The sequence below is a fragment of the Protopterus annectens genome, chromosome 7.part0, assembly GCF_019279795.1.
Source record: "Protopterus annectens isolate FY-2018-M chromosome 7.part0, PAN1.0, whole genome shotgun sequence".
NCBI classification, from domain to species: Eukaryota; Metazoa; Chordata; order Ceratodontiformes; family Protopteridae; genus Protopterus; species Protopterus annectens.
The window spans coordinates 720340900-720356241 of NC_056739.1; positions in this window are offsets into that span (position 1 = coordinate 720340900).

Below are 15342 nucleotides of genomic sequence, written 5' to 3' on the forward strand. Positions count from 1 at the left end.
CAAAGCAAAAATGTATTTCCCAGCCTGGCTCCCAACCTTCCACAGAAGGCACACACATGCACACACACACACACACACACACACACACACACACACACACACACACACACACACACACACACACACACACACGCGCGCACGCACTCACGCCTAGGGCCAATATAGAGTGTCCAATCCACCTACAGCATGTCTTTGGGATGTGGGAGGAAGTATAAATCAGTGAAGAATTCCCTTACATTAGTCAGGACTTCTATTTTTAAGTTTTATTTACAATCTTAGACCACAAAAGCTCATCTTCCCTGGTGTTACCAAATGAGGCTTTTCTAATAAACTCTGTGATCCACTGAATAGTCAGTCCTCCTGTTTCTGCTGAAGTGGGCATACATAATTCATAATCTGATCAAACAATTTTCTCTGCCTCCCTGCCCTATATGCTACCATATTTACAAGTACCTCATAGGACGTCGAGAAGTAGTTTAAATTTTAATTCCATTTCAAAATTACAATTAACTTTTTATACATATTTTTTAAACTCCACACTATAATGTTTCTCAAAATTACATAAATCATTCATTTTTTTATCTGAAAATGTTAAAAAATGTTAGGGCAAATTCCCCTAATTAATATAAACACCACCTATGGTCTCTTCCCTGAAAATAGGCCATAAACCAAGTGGGGTTAATCCAGTAAATAAAACATACACACACATATATACACACACACACACACACACACACACACACACACACACACACACACACACACACACACACACACACACACACAAATACAGTCTTGCCCTTAACACCCTCATAGTTTTTTTTTTTTTGTAAATAACAATCCACATAAAATTTACAGACAGCCATATGAATTACATTGTTTGTTATTCAGTCACAATAACTGCATACCTAATTTAACATGCGGTATAGTATTGGTATCTTAAAGTGTTATTTCCAGCTAGTCATTCCTCATGTGTTTCTGCAAGGGTTTTCCAACACTTCTTTTTAAAGTCTTGCTCTTCCTATAACAAAATGAAGGATGTTCATGTATCAGTGATGCTACTGTTGTATTTACTAGTAAACTATTCTATTTATCTCTAATAACTCTGTCTATACTTCTGGATGCCACACTAAACCATGATGGCCTCACTTGTTGGTCACTTGCATTGTCTCTGTCTCTTAATACCTGTATGTTCTCAACCATTTCATCATCATATCTCCTTGCTATTAACCTATCACTGATTTCTTCAAAAACATTATCTTAGATATTAACCATGCCACACTCCAAAAGAGGGATTAATCTAAACTACTGTACCTCTTAATAACAGGACTTGATGAATACATCATATTTAAATATTCATTTGTTTGGAAGGCCCCAACCAAGCCTTATGGATGCTATCTTGGAAGACCTTGCTATGAGCTAGCCCTGAATCTTATAAGCATGGCTAGTACAACAGGGGATCACCTCTGTAGGTAAAGCTCTTACCATAAAGTAGCACAAACTCATTACCAATCAAGAAGGTGAAAGTCACAGCTTTGGATACAGATAATTAGTAATCCAACTTGCACTAGGATTAGGACCTGTAGTGAAATGTAACTCACAGTTGCTGCTTGGATTCAGTCGAGAAATCTCTCGGCATGTACACATTTGCTAAGACATGAGGTGGTGAGAAAAGCAAATGCTAATAGGCCAGTAACTGACTGTCATGACTACAGTATTTGAAAAACTCAAAACTTCAAAATTATTGCATAACAAAATACCATCTAGCAATAATTTATTCACTCTATTGAGTCTGAAAACTAGACACATTTTCTAAAACTCAGGTTGCCTTTTTGTTTCACAATGCAAGGTGGTAAGTGTAACTGCAGTGTTATAATATCCAAAGAAGGGGTCTATATTAAAAGCCCGAAATGACAAATGCTCGAGTCTATGCACATCGACACATAAAGGTCGATGTACATAAACAGCAAAACACAAAAACCGCGAATGTTGAAACGCCGAACGAGTCCCGTCATCAGAACGCGCCGCACAGGTCAGTAAAAAATTACACTAAATAATTGCTTTAACACGTTTTTCTTTGTCCCCCTGCACCAGCCCCCCACACCCCACTACCTTAATATGCCAACTCTGAGACCACACTACAGTGGGGAAAAGGCTATATTTCCTTATCCCCACCATCGCGCTGCTGACCAGGAAACACATTCGGCGTTTCGAATTTTGCTTTTCCCTGTTTATGTACATCGACCTTTATGTGTCGATGTACATAGACTCAAACATTTGTCATTTCGAGCTTTTGATATAGACCCCAAAGAAGGCATGCCTGAGTTATAAACCAAAATAAAGCCAGTGTTTGTAGGCATCAGAAGATACAAATGATTTCCGAAAAACTAGTGCAATTAGAAAAGATCAAGCTCTAAACTGTCTGCAAGATTTCTCAGTTTCAGAAAAAGTATTTCCAAAGTTTGCGTAAAGAAGAAATGTAAATGCTGTTATTAAATGAAGATTTAGTTACACCTAGGTCTTAACTGCCACTTTTTGATGGTGATGTACATGGTTAATAGTTTTAAGTTGACTGCAAGAACAATTTACCTGATAATGTAATGAAAGTAGGCACTTGTTTTTATCAATCTCATAGTAGATTAAGAAATAAAGCCTCAGCACTATTCATTCTAATTCACACTTTTTTTTAAATCACAAAGATTTCTAAATTCAAAATATTAATAAAATACTGCTGCAATACAGTGATTTGATTTATCTCACTCCAAGTGAAACTGAACATGTTGCAGAAAATGTATGTAACATTTCTGCATCGTCATTCCTCAGCCATCTATCTTTGATTTTATGGTTAAAAGGGTAGGGTATTTAATTTTTTAAATAATAACAGAAAAATAAGCTTGTCATTTTAACAAACTGGCAAGCATGATGCACTAAACTAAATGGCCAAGTATTTCAGAGAAGTACGATGTTGATGAGTTGGTTTCACTGGATTGGACTTGATCCTTAGAAATTCAAACACACACACACACACACACACACACACACACACACACACACACACACAAACACACACAGGATCGGGATTTCAGTATTTCGGGATTCTATAGTGAACCCATATATATATATATATATATATATATATATATATATATATATATATATATATATATACTAGCTGTACCCGGCCACTCGTTGCTGTGGCTCAGTCTGGTTGAATAGAAAAGAAAGAAAAGAGAAAGCGCACGTTTCTAATATGTTTAATTTCACAATGCTTGTGGGTATACAATATTTTTTGTTGTTCCATTGTCTATGCAGATATAGAGATTGTCTGGTTTGCCAACTCTAGAAAATGCAACATATAATTGTCCATGTGAGGAGCAATCCATGTGTAGATCTAAACCGCACAATTCTAAAGATTGGCCCTGAGCTTTGCTGATGGTGATTGCAAATGCCAATCGAGTTGGGAATTACAATCTTTTAAACTGAAATGGCATATCTGTTGGAATCATAGGAATGTGAGGAATGAGGACATCTTCACCTTTGAAAGGTCCTGTTAGGATTGTTGTTTCTATGACGTTGCTCATTAATTTTTTAACTGCAAGCTGCATGCCGTTGCAAAGCTTTGGCTGGTTGATATTTCGCAACATGATAATTGGCATGCTGATTTTCAATTGCAGTACGTGCGGTGGCATCCTTGGCAGATTGAGTGAATTCAAAAATTCTGTTGGATAATTAACCGCTTCATCTGCTTCCACAACAGTGTCAACGGACTTGTATGTGACTGCCTCGCTTTGAATGTTAGACTGAATAATATTGTTAATTTCGTAGACGTCTTTGTTCTTGGCCGCAAGAATAGCTCGTTCAGTCAGCCAATCGTGATTCTTATAATTGGTTTGAATATTGGGAAATACTTTTTCAACCAATTCTTCTTTTGACGTCACTAAATTGCAGAAGTTATGAGGCAATGAAATTCGTCCTGAGGTCAGATCATCCGTTCCCAATTTCCAGCAATTGATGTGAGAATATCTCAGCTGATCAATCGTTTTGCAGCTGGACATGCATATTTGTAGTTAATTTTAACGTCTTTACGTGTCGTCACAAAGTAGAGTATTTCGGGCAAGCATTTATTTCATCCGCTGGGGTCGATCGAGGAGAACGAAGCAGATCTGAAGCTGCAGAACGCGATCGCCATGCTCACAACCGTGCATCCTCAAGTCTGGCTGCACATCACTCTTCTGCTTCCTCAGCATGTATTTGAGCCATTCTTTGTCTGTTTCGCTCATTCACTGATGCCCGTTCTTCCTCAGTTTGATTTGCAATTACTCGTCGCACTGCTTCCGCTCCGCGAGTATGATGACCTAAGTTTGATCTTCTGCGAGGCATTATTTAGATGAACTAAAGCAGATCGAATGCACTGAAAAAGAAGTAAGAAAGTTATAACAAAAACATATAAAATTGCATATTTGTATACAAATATATAGAATCCATAGTAGGTATATAAAAACTCGCGCATATTCGAATGCAACATTGTGTGAAAATTTCAAAGCAATCGGTGAAGGACTTTCGGAGATTTAAGATTTTGAACAAACAAACATTTACATTTTAATATATATATATCTATATATATATATATATATATATATATATATATATATATATATATGGGTCTATATCACGCAATCAAAGCGTAATATACCCAAGTGCCATAAATCGACACATATAAAGCAAATGGTTGGAAAGCCAAAACACCTAAGTGACGAAATTCATCATATCGAATCACCATGGTTGGCCAACATAAAAGGAATTACATTTCCTAATTATCGCAAGCTAGGTGGGTTTTAGCTGGTGGACTGTGATTTACTGTTGTTTTGGGCAAGTATTCACTTGCCCTGGGAATATTTACGCAATTCATGATTGTGAGTTTCATCTTTCTTGTCTCTATCTTCCGGTCTTCAGTATTCTGGATTTTTTGGATATATTCCTAATTTGAATTGTTGTATTTTGCAACACCACAGCAGAAGCAGATGACTATTATACATCTTGAATTTGCATGTGACATAACATATGTCTGAGCAAAGCTTCTGTCTTGCCAATGATGTAGCCTCTTACTGCCATGGTCCTGCTTAAATGTGGATTTGTGGACACACAATACTCCTACCTGGAAAAAGTTAACAACTACTACCTTAACTTAAAGGCTCTTATACTTATCTTCACTAAACATAAGGAAGAACTGTAATGGCAGACATTTCTAAATCTAAATAGTAAACAAATACTAGTTACATGTCAGCATTGTTTTAGTACAAAAGCACTGAAATCACAGAGTTTTAAAGATGGTGAGCATCATCTAGTAACAATATTGACCATTTTAATTGCAGCAGTGCTAAGATATCTCAGGATGTTTGGTGAGGTCATATAGAGTCATATGTTACAATTTACATGATGCTAAACCAGGATGCAAGAAACATGGGCAGAAGCACTCCAGTCAGTTTCTAGCATCCGCAATTCTGCTGAAATTTTGCTAGAGGATAGGGCTGACTGCAAGAGACATTTTCATCTTACCATGAGATGTACTGACCATAGAGTTGATTACAGTATGTAGCAAGTGTTGAGTGGGTACAATCTGCTGCAAAGTTTGCTATAAAAATTATTTTTCTTAAAACTTCTCAAGTGGACATTTGGCCAAACTTTCAGCAGTTCTGTCTGTTTAGGAACTTTTTGTTTCACTAAATATTATGGACCTATCCCTGCAGCATTTTTCTGTTAAAGTAGTTGTGACAATGTGAGGTTTTGCCAGCTATGCCAGAAGAAGTAGGGCAGTATATATGTAACATATGCAGCACAGCTAGCTGGAATCTAGCAAAGAATTATATGTTATTTAAATATCAAACTGATTTGAACAGATGCTTGTGTTGAAAATGTACTTGCAAAGTTGCTTGTGTTAAAATGTATCAACAGTGTGCCCTACTGGACAGAAAAATAAATGTACGTGCATTATTGTAACTGTTTAAATGTATATGTTTTATCAGAGAATACTGAAAGAGAAGTGGTTAACCTCAAACGTTAGAAATAGCAAGGAATCAAATTAGTGGGCCTGGGTCATAAAGATGCTATCTTACAGTTCTCAATGCAGCCAGAGACAAAAACTCTGTACTAGGAAGCTTTCTGCATTTTCTTTGGGGTGAACTAATTACTACTCTGGAAGGGTGGAGGTTTGATATTGTTTTATGACTTCCAGGAGATAAAGCAGATCTTAGCAAGGCTCTCTGTGTATGTATTATTGACACATAGGTGCTAAATCCTGGCAGTTTCTAGCAATGGGGGTTGCATGTGAGCCAGAAATCAGATGACTAGATGTGTTTGATGTCATTCCAGAATCCATTACTAAAATAATGTTTAATACTAAGTGAGACTGACATCTCAGAGCAGTCTGTTTTTGGTACCTAACATCGAAGGCTCACTCACCTACTTCATCCTGCCTTGCTCTAGTAACTGACCAGGGAATAGTAACTCGAGATCAGTCAGGAAAATATAGTGGGATTAGTTAAGTATTGCTTTTCTGTAACTGTGTGAACCTGTCCATCACTGTTATTTTTAAGATTTCCTGTGGCTGAAACTCTGATGTTTATTGTAAATGAATATTAAGGATTTTCATGTTCTTTTATTATTTATTATTAAATATATTTAAACTTGTCATTGTGGCTAGTCCCTCAGAGAAAAATTTAACCTTTGAGAGTACTTGTATCTGTTTGGTGACTCTGTGGCCACTCCTGAAAGCCTTACTGTATTTGTCAAAGTACCTTTCTTATTAATATTAATTTAACTCAGTATAATTGTGTACCCTTAACCACAAAAGGTGTATAAAGCAATAATTCAACAAACAAAAAAATAAAAAAATCACCCAGACTGCTGGACGATTCTTCCTTTATTAAAAATACTCCAAACATTAAGCGCTTCCATCTCTCCTAGGGGAGACTTCATCAGAATGTATATTCAGTAAGACAAAAACAATTTAAATACTATAAAAGAATATTTCATTGGCTGTTCATTAATTGGCTAATACAAATGTATTTAAAAATATATGCCACTAAAATAAACACTTAAGTAAAAACATATTTTTACATAAGTTTGTTGTACCAAAATACTAATATGCATAGAAAAGGATAAAAGAAAAGAAAAAGAAAGGTTTTGCTAAGGACTGAACTTTATATTAAAACTGGAAAATATGTGTTTATAATCTTCCTGCCTTTTCTTTTAATACAGGTTTTAAAGAAACACTGTCATTGAGACCAGCTGGAAACTTAGCTGCTAACCTTAGCTGCCAATCCAATTCTCTACTGCTAAGTAAATTTTTCCATTCACCACCTCTGGGCTCAATTGTTAGAGCTTAGATAGCTGGCTTCGGAGTTTCTGAGTAACTACATTATAGTCTGGACAGAAGGAGGAATAACTAGTAAACGTGTGTGTGTGCGTGTGTGTGTGTGTGTGTGTGTGTGTGTGTGTGTGTGTGTGTGTGTGTGTGTGTGTGTGTGTGTGTGTGTGTGTGTGTGTGTGTGTGTGTGTGTGTGTGTGTGTGTGTGTGTGTGTGTGTGTGTGTGTGTGTGTGTGTGTGTGTGTGTGTGTGTGTGTGTGTGTGTGTGTGTGTGTGTGTGTGTGTGTGTGTGTGTGTGTGTGTCTGCAAATCAAATCTCAAAGAGTGTGTATGTGTCAGCTACTTGGAGCATGGACACAAAGCACTGGTTTCACAGAAAGAGTGGTGGAGGACTTGGCTTGGACACTCGGCTGAGGACTTAACTCTGCAGCTGTGCCAGTGTGGAGTCTTACTGGGGAGCTGGGGAGAGACAGAGAGAGAAACCCAGACCCTGGGCTGAGTGTGTTTCCTGTATGCTTTTAAGGGAAATTGTGCTTGATGCAGAGAGCTGCATCTGGAAATACTGGGTGTATCCGTTTTTGTTGCAAGTGAACATCCTTCTCAGTGTCTGTGGTGAGGATTCAGGCTTCTTGATTACTGGCCCAGAGAGGGGATGTCACAATAGCATTAGCATTCATTTACTTTTCAAGCCTTAAGGTTCTAGTAGAATATAATGCTGGCTCATGTCTCTTCAAATTATTGATTCTTTCCCAGTAATTCTCCTGACCACAGGGAAGGCTGTACAACCTTTATCACGGTCACAGATACAGTCACAGTCTAGTTTCTTACAATGTTAGATTATTACATTGTGGCAATGGTACACTGTCACAAAACCAGGACCTATCAAGAAGAGCATCAAGCAGCTTGTACTCAAGCAGCATTGTATGAATCTAAACTTACCAGCCTCGCAATTAAAGCCATGCTTAATTCATATAGGGATTTTGTTGACTGAAGGCACAATGGATGGGATTGCTAATCCTTCACAACATAATATTAAAAATAGTCAGTTTTGATATTAGTGTGATCCGGCTTAAAATTAAGGACCTGGCCTTAATTCTTGGTCCCTAAGAGATCTTCATTTGGTACTAGCCTAAAACATGATAGGTTCTATGCACATCTCTGAGCTTTATGAACATTGTTCAGAGTGTCTCTAAACATATGATAATAAGCGATTTGATGCAGCATATAAGGTCTGCTTGCTATAGGACAATACTACATAACACTACAGGTTTAAGTCTTTATATGAATAAGTACAGAAGAAAACCTTTAGCTCAATGACCAATCAAAGGAAAGTGTTGTGTTTGAATTAAGCAATGGAGAATAGCAGCTCTCTTAACACTAAAAAAAAATGTTAAACTTTGGTTAGAACAAAATAGGAAGTGCTCCTACTCCATTCATAATCCGTCAGTATCTATTAGGAGTTGTACAAGGAATCTTGGGGTAAAAATAGATATATATGTGAACTTTGTAATAAATGTTAACCTTATTGTGAGGTGGTGGTTTATAACAAATCAGGGATATTTTATGTACTCTCTGAACCATATATGCAGAGGTTATGATTTAACTTTGCAAATCCCTGATCGCACATGAAATAGACCACTGTTTTTGTACCTATAAAAAACTGAGATAAATAACCTTCAAAGGATCCAGATGTTTTACACTTACCAAAAAAAAATCAAGTTGAATATACTGTATACTAAACAAATTTCTAGGCTTACATTATACTCAGTCTTTTATAGGTTACTCAGTGTAAATTTAATTCATGCATAAGAAATATCTTGAAGATGACTTTCTAGCTTCAATGGCTGGTTTAAACCTTCTGATACATGACAGGAAATAGAACACATCTAATTTCACTGGATGAACTCAGTGTGTCAGTCAAGAGAAACGTCTTTCAGATTAGGGTTGCTCAGCTTTGAAACCAGTTGCATACTTAGAAAAAAATGTAAGCTTCATATTAAAAAAAAATAAAACTTTAAAGCAGATCTTGACTAGTAGTTCTCTGATTAATTATATGAACCCTGTAATATGAGTTCCAGGCCTTATATAAAGTATCTTGACATTTCTGATTTCAGTCCATCTGCATTCAATACTTAACCAGTGTTATAGAATTACGAAACTTCTTAAGTCAGGAAACACCTCTTTACAATGTTATGTTCATTATACTTTAATAAGAGTCTGTTGTCAAGAATTCCCAAATCCTTATTAAAAAAATAACATATTAAGGCTTTTTTATGATACCTTAGGGATATTGTCATTTTATTTTTACTGGCATACATAACAGGACATTTTGTATGTTCAGATTTAGCCTACTGGAATTTAATCAACAGTACTTGAGGACAAGTTACTTCTGTATGCTAACATGCTGTTAGAAGATTCACTAATATACCAAATTTTCAGCTATAAGCAAACTTGCAGTAGCATACATTCTAAGTAATGGAGAAATATTCCATTAATATGTTGAACAAAAGTGGGCAAAATACAGATGCTTGAAGATACCACAGCTAATCAGTTTATTGGAAGACTTTGCTTTTATCTGAATGCATGCAATCAGTTAGCAATCTGTTTCCCACTTAGGAATTTGTTTTGTTGAGAATAGTGGGACTATTGTACTTGTGTGGGAGATACTACCATATGCAAACAGAAAGGAATTGAAGCCTTGAAAGCCACTGTTGTGCACTAGATTGCGAGTGTAGTGAGTATTCAATGTGCATGCTATTTTGTTATTGGATCTTTATTAGATGAACGATTAAAATGTTGAATACAACATGCTCGACACACTTTGATCAAACATTCATCTAATTGAACCCTTAAAATAATGAAAACAGAGTTCAGAAAAGTTTTGATTTTCCCACACCTTCCCTACACTAACATGCAACACACACACATACAACTAATACATATAAACCCATACATTCTCACATCATTCAACAACTTTCAAACCTAAACACACTCACCCCCCATACACCCCCCTAACTATATATACCAACTCCGAGATCACTCTACACTGGGGAAAGGGCAATTAGCTGGTAATTGCAACATACATACATACAGAAGTATGGAATTCACTTACCTAGCCCTTCCAGACAGTGTAGCGTCCTTACGTCATAAGATACACTTATCACCATGGCCAACTAAAACTTTTCGGAACTCCGTTTTTTGTCTTTTTCAATGTTCGATTAGATGAACAATCAATCAAAGTGTGTCAAGCATGTTGTACTCAACATTTTGATAGTTCGTTCATCTAATAGGAACCCTTTTTTATCTACTGCTTTTGTTGTTGTGTGGCTGTGTTATGCAGAACAGTAGAAATAATTGAAGATGCCAGTCCAAGTATTCCTTAATTTCCACCAGGTTTATTGTAAGCACTTTTGTTCATCCAAAATAAAGTGAACTTCATCAGACAAACCTTCCTTCCGGCATCCGTTATTTTAAATAGTCTCATTAATGACATCATAAAATCAATTAAAAATTAAGGTGATATACAAGTTTCTCATAAAATCAGTAGAAAAAATACTGCATAACATCCATCTACACCAGAAGCCATGACATGAGTGTAAACAAGATCACTAAACATTGAATATTGTGACAACTCATCTTTACACATTAAATAGTTCAAAAATCAGGACAGTTGCACTGTTACTATCTTTCCAAAGCCTTCAATTTCAAAAGACATTTAATTGAGCAAAATTCATTCAGCCCTAGGGGAGAAGGAGCATTAGTTCTTAGTTGCCATAGCAACTCTTGCTCCTCTAACTTAAACTCCCACTGCCCCCCCCCCCCCCCAATATTCCTAAAAACTTTTTCAATTATAGTATATTTAAAATTATGGGTGGAATTCTCCACTATATGTTTTGCCAAAGCATTTGTGCAAATTTGTTTAGCTATGTGGTACTGATGTTCATAGAGCTCTGTTTAAAAACATGCTCTGTTTTTCCAATATAGAAAGCATTGCATTGATTGCACTTGGCAAAGGAAACCCCCCCCCTGATGTTTCACAATTATATTTGCCGTTTATGGTGTAAGTTTTATTATGGATGTCAAACTCCTTCCATACTTTAATATACCTAAAATAGTGACAATGTCACATTTATACATGCCCCAATTACTTAATTGTGTTTTAAATTGTCTTTCTAACATATCTTTCAGGTTAGATCCTTTTTTAAAAGTAATGCAGGGTCTTGCCCCTAGGACACTGGAAATACTATTGTCTTCCAGTATTAGAGCCCAATTCTTAATAAGGATGCCCCTCAACTGTAGAGTGTCCATACTAAACAGAGTTAAAAATGTGGTACTAAAATTACTAATTATATCAGCTGCACCAGGAGAATACGTTTCAGAATGAGTTGAACCTATTGATATATAGTCATTGATGCCATGCCCTTTCCAAAGAATAGGCCTAAAATGTCCAAGTCTTCTTTTTCTATCTACTTCAGGCGTCAGTTGGTCTAATAATTCCTCTGGATAACCTCTTTTAATAAACATGTTCCTAAGTCTAATACATTCATCATAATAATCATTCTCAGAGGAAAACATTTTTGCCGCTCGGACCAACTTCTCCTTAACTACTGCCCTCTTTTGGTGGAATGGGTGACTACTTTGATAATGTAAGAAAGAATTAGAATAAGTAGATTTCCAATGGATTTTGGCTGAAAATCTTTGATTACCTATGTCTTTATATAATAACACATCCAAAAAATTAATGGTTCGTGCTCCAAACTGGGATGTAAATTCCAGGAAATCAGTTAACCCTGAGATGTTATCGACAAATTCCATAGCTGTCTCATAATTGCCTTTCCATATGAAGAACATGTCGTCCTGGTACCATGTGTACCACACTACATTTTCCTTAAAACCTATATTCTGAAAGAGAAAATGCCTTTCCCAGTATGCCATGACACATTTGGCAAAACTGCCACTGCAGGGTGTGCCTATAGCAACCCCAGTTTTTTTTAGGAAATATTCCTTATTAAATAAAATATAATTGTTTGATAAAACAATTTCTAACAGTATTTCTATCAGGTTAATTTCTTGCCCTTCTAGTCCTTTAAAAAATAAAAAGTCATGGACCCATTGTAATCCTAAGCCTTAGGGTATAACCGTATAAAAGTCTTTGATACCGACTGTCAGAAAATTGTAACATTCATTAAAGTCTATGTTGTTAATACCATCCAAAAAAACTCCAAGAGTCCTTGCAGATTTGTGGATCGGTGGCCAAAAATTGTTTTATCTTGTTATCTACCAACTTTGCACATGTATAGGTAATAGATCTCTCACCATCTACAATGGGATGGAAAGGGAGGTTGGGGAGATCTTTGTGTATTTTTGGTGACCCAAAAATGACAGGTGTCAGTGGTACCATCATTAATAAGTAATGGTACATATCAGTGTTAATACTAGTCTCTATGAACAAATAATTTAATGTTGTTCTAATGAGTTGATATGCTTGATTTAATTCATTCACTGATACCTTTTCATAGGTACTAGTTTCCAAAATTGTTTGCATCTTATGTGTGTAATTGGCTTCATCCATGAACATAACCCCACCCCTCCTTATCCGGTTTCATGACTCTAACATTGTGTGCTTTCAAAAACGTTAAAAAGTCCCTTTCATTCTTACTTAAATTGGTTATGCCTTTTATATGCAATGGCTGATGTAGTAAGGCCCAAATGTCCATTTCACATATTTTTTTTTCAAACACAGCTAAAGATGCATGCATGGGAGGATTAAAAACATTGGAAACTCTGTAGTCATTGACCACTTGCGTGTCATTACCAAGAATAACAGTACGATTTAATTTGCGCAGAAGGGCTGAATAAATTTTGCTCAATTAAATGTCTTTTGAAATTGAAGGCTTTGGAAAGATAGTATAAGTGCAACTGTTCTGATTTTTGAACTACTTAATGTGTAATGATGAGTTGTCACAATATTCAATGTTTAGTGATCTTGTTTACGCTCAAGTCATGGCTTCTGATGTAGGTAGATGTTATGCAGTATTCTTCTACTAATTTTATGAGAAACTTGTATATCACCTTCATTTTTAATTGATTTTATGATGTCATTAATGAGACTATTTAAAATAAGGGATGTTGGGAGGAAGGTTTGTCTGATGAAGTTCACTTTATTTTGGATGAACGAAAGCACTTACAATAAACCTGGTGGAAATTAAGGAATACTTGGACTGAATTCTTCGTTTATTTCTTTAGTCTGTTTTGTTTTCATTTTTCTGGTTTAACACGTGTTTAGTGTGTATGATGATCAGTGGGATTAGTCCTATTTCCCAATCTTTGTTCTCCCTAGAAGGAAGCTCGAATGGAGCAAGAGGCTCTACAACAGAGGCGAATGCCATCGGTAACCTCACTGCCCTGATCCAGCAGCTTACCAACAGAGAGGATGACCTGTTGAGGTGAATTTCCAGACTGGACAACACATACATTGCTTCTGGAAGATCAATAATGACCACTAACAGCTCAGGTATGCCAAAACATAATGTGACATATGCTTGTATTTCATCGGCATCACTAAGTTACTATTTAAATGAGCAACCTGAAGCAAGCCAAGCCACAAACTCGTTAGTTGGAAATATTGCTGTAGAAAGAACTTTTTCCATCAACCCCCTTCTGGCAATACAGATATTCTGTTGGTTCTGGACTATTTAAAAGAACCCACGGACTTGGCAGGCTTTGGTACAACAACTATTTCAGGTTCAGATTTAGGTGAAGTAACTCAAAGAACTTTGCTTTTGAACTTGAAAACATTTGACCAGAAACAGCTGAAATATAAAAAAGCTACTATTAGAAGTAATATACTTTTGTGAATGCATTCAAAGTAAACTGGTACCAAAAGGGTTACGCCAATGGCATTACCCCACGGGTCTAATTAAAAACTCTGCCTTTCATAAAGAACTGATATGCATGTTTGATAAGCAAAGACTCGAGTTTCTGGACTTGTTAATTAATCAATACAATCTACAAATGGGGGATCTGAAAATGGAGCTGGAAATTCTGGAGAAGGAAATTAAAGATGATCTGGATTTTGGATGTCACAAGTATGATGTTTGCTGTAACTTTTCCAGCATAGATAGTGCTAATGGGAAAGCTATGGATATCAAAAAGAAGAAATTGTGTAGGGATAAACATGACTATGCAATTGGGGCTGCTTATCCCGAACCACCGGAGGTACAATGCAAGAACACCAATAATATCCCTAGACCTACAGCTTCTTCCTGCCCAGGACCCACCCACTTTGATGACACTATGGAGGATTCCATTGAGAACAAAGAAGAGAGCGGTAATGTTCCCCCGGTTAGACACAGCGATTGAATAAAAGAGAATCAGCGAAGAATTGCTACAAATAATGAATTAGAGCCTTCTAACCATACCAAGCAAATGCAGCGGGGTTATCAGGATGGTCAAACATGGACATTTCAACAACCACGGGCTATAGGCAAGCACGGGCAACAGAGGAGGAAGCAGAATCGATGCAAAAGGTAGAAGCTGAGCAGCAGAATTTGGAAACAGCTAATGGACCATTCATTCTAACTAGTCAAAGAGGTGACTTTAAAATGTATAATTATTCTTCTTTAATAGTGCCTCAAGAGATTGTTGAATTTCTGGCAAAGGGAGTCACCTTTGTACCTACTGTTAGAGCTGACTTGGCCAGAACTTTAATAGACTTAAAATTATATCTGCGCAAATTAAATCTTACTGTTATTCTTGGTAATGACACACAAGTGGTCAATGACTATAGTTTCCAGCATTTTTAATCCTCCCATGCATACATCTTTATCAGTGTTTGAAAACATATGTGAAATGGACATTTGGGCCTTACTACATCAGCCATTGCATATAAAAGGCATAACCAATGTAAGTAAGAATGAAAGGGATTTTTTAATGTTTTTGAAAGCACACAATGTAAGAGTTATGAAACTGGATAA